The following is a 3164-nucleotide window of genomic DNA, read 5'->3' on the forward strand; positions in this document are numbered from 1 at the left end:
GCAAGTCGTACTCAATACTGTGGTGTGAAGTATAAAGTATAGAGTCCTCCACTGGTCCACGCTGCTCCGGCGGTCCTGGGTAAGATAGTTCATTCTAGCTTGCCCTATGTGGAAGAGGACTCAATACCCTACCTGTTGAGCTTGAAACAAAGTCATCACTTGGGCATGCTCATATTGCCATACAATATTCCATTATCTACTAATGAGCATGCAGCTATATGATTATAACCTGTAAACGATTACCCCGCCGTAGTTCAGCGCTTCAACCAAGTGATGACTTCAGTATGGCTAGTGTGTGAAGTATAAAGTATAGTCCTCCCCTGGTCCACACTGCTTCGGCGGTCCTGGGTAAGATAGTTAGTTCTAGCTTGCCCTATGTGGAAGAGGACACCATACTTAATACTGTGGTGTAATGAACAAAGTATAGTCCTCCACTGGTCCACGCTGCTTTGCAGTCCTGGGTAAGATAGTTAATTCTAGCTTGCCCTATGTGGAAGAGGGCATACAAGACAAAGTATAGTTCTCCCCTGGTCCACGCTGCTCCGGCGGTCCTGGGTAAGATAGTTAATTCTAGCTTGCCCTATGTGGAAGAGGACATAATACTCTACCTGTTGAGCTTTAAACAAAGTCATCACTTGGGCATGCTCTATAGCCAACCACATGACATTAACCTAAGAGAGCATGCAGCGTATTATCCCAATGCAAAGTAAACGATAGACTCGCCCTAGTTCAGTGCTTCAACCAAGTGATGACTTCAATATGGCTAGTGTGTGAAGTATAAAGTATAGTCCTCCCCTGGTCCACACTGCTTCGGCGGTCCTGGGTAAGATAGTTAATTCTAGCTTGCCCTATGTGGAAGAGGGCATACAAGACAAAGTATAGTTCTCCCCTGGTCCACGCTGCTTCGGCGGTCCTGGGTAAGATAGTTAATTCTAGCTTGCCCTATGTGGAAGAGGGCATACAAGACAAAGTATAGTTCTCCCCTGGTCCACGCTGCTCCGGCGGTCCTGGGTAAGATAGTTAATTCTAGCTTGCCCTATGTGGAAGAGGACATAATACTCTACCTGTTGAGCTTTAAACAAAGTCATCACTTGGGCATGCTCTATAGCCAACCACATGACATTAACCTAAGAGAGCATGCAGCGTATTATCCCAATGCAAAGTAAACGATAGACTCGCCCTAGTTCAGTGCTTCAACCAAGTGATGACTTCAGTATGGCTAGTGTGTGAAGTATAAAGTATAGTCCTCCCCTGGTCCACACTGCTTCGGCGGTCCTGGGTAAGATAGTTAGTTCTAGCTTGCCCTATGTGGAAGAGGACACAATACTTAATACTTAGAGTACAAGCATAAAGGAACACGGACCAAGCCGTACCGAGAGAATCGGTACTAGAGCCCTCGTGGTTCTACATTGAGAGAGCCCTCGTGGTTCTCATTAGGGGCTTTATGCAAGTCGTACTCAATACTGTGGTGTGAAGTATAAAGTATAGAGTCCTCCACTGGTCCACGCTGCTCCGGCGGTCCTGGGTAAGATAGTTCATTCTAGCTTGCCCTATGTGGAAGAGGACTCAATACCCTACCTGTTGAGCTTGAAACAAAGTCATCACTTGGGCATGCTCATATTGCCATACAATATTCCATTATCTACTAATGAGCATGCAGCTATATGATTATAACCTGTAAACGATTACCCCGCCGTAGTTCAGCGCTTCAACCAAGTGATGACTTCAGTATGGCTAGTGTGTGAAGTATAAAGTATAGTCCTCCCCTGGTCCACACTGCTTCGGCGGTCCTGGGTAAGATAGTTAGTTCTAGCTTGCCCTATGTGGAAGAGGACACCATACTTAATACTGTGGTGTAATGAACAAAGTATAGTCCTCCACTGGTCCACGCTGCTTTGCAGTCCTGGGTAAGATAGTTAATTCTAGCTTGCCCTATGTGGAAGAGGGCATACAAGACAAAGTATAGTTCTCCCCTGGTCCACGCTGCTCCGGCGGTCCTGGGTAAGATAGTTAATTCTAGCTTGCCCTATGTGGAAGAGGACATAATACTCTACCTGTTGAGCTTTAAACAAAGTCATCACTTGGGCATGCTCTATAGCCAACCACATGACATTAACCTAAGAGAGCATGCAGCGTATTATCCCAATGCAAAGTAAACGATAGACTCGCCCTAGTTCAGTGCTTCAACCAAGTGATGACTTCAATATGGCTAGTGTGTGAAGTATAAAGTATAGTCCTCCCCTGGTCCACACTGCTTCGGCGGTCCTGGGTAAGATAGTTAATTCTAGCTTGCCCTATGTGGAAGAGGGCATACAAGACAAAGTATAGTTCTCCCCTGGTCCACACTGCTTCGGCGGTCCTGGGTAAGATAGTTAATTCTAGCTTGCCCTATGTGGAAGAGGGCATACAAGACAAAGTATAGTTCTCCCCTGGTCCACACTGCTTCGGCGGTCCTGGGTAAGATAGTTAATTCTAGCTTGCCCTATGTGGAAGAGGACATAATACTCTACCTGTTGAGCTTTAAACAAAGTCATCACTTGGGCATGCTCTATAGCCAACCACATGACATTAACCTAAGAGAGCATGCAGCGTATTATCCCAATGCAAAGTAAACGATAGACTCGCCCTAGTTCAGTGCTTCAACCAAGTGATGACTTCAATATGGCTAGTGTGTGAAGTATAAAGTATAGTCCTCCCCTGGTCCACACTGCTTCGGCGGTCCTGGGTAAGATAGTTAGTTCTAGCTTGCCCTATGTGGAAGAGGACACCATACTTAATACTGTGGTGTAATGAACAAAGTATAGTCCTCCCCTGGTCCACGCTGCTTCGGCGGTCCTGGGTAAGATAGTTAATTCTAGCTTGCCCTATGTGGAAGAGGGCATACAAGACAAAGTATAGTTCTCCCCTGGTCCACGCTGCTTCGGCGGTCCTGGGTAAGATAGTTAATTCTAGCTTGCCCTATGTGGAAGAGAGCATACATGAACCAAGAACGAAGGTTATGATCGAGGAATGATTCGACAACTAACCGATGGTATGAATTGTGAAGAATTCAAGCAAGCACACAATCAAGTCATCACTTGGGCATGCTCGATAGCCAACCTCATGACATTAACCTAGTAGAGCATGCGAAAACCAATATATATGTAAACGATGCCTCCCTAGTT

This window comes from Anopheles ziemanni (assembly GCF_943734765.1).
Source record: "Anopheles ziemanni chromosome X unlocalized genomic scaffold, idAnoZiCoDA_A2_x.2 X_unloc_62, whole genome shotgun sequence".
NCBI classification, from domain to species: Eukaryota; Metazoa; Arthropoda; class Insecta; order Diptera; family Culicidae; genus Anopheles; species Anopheles ziemanni.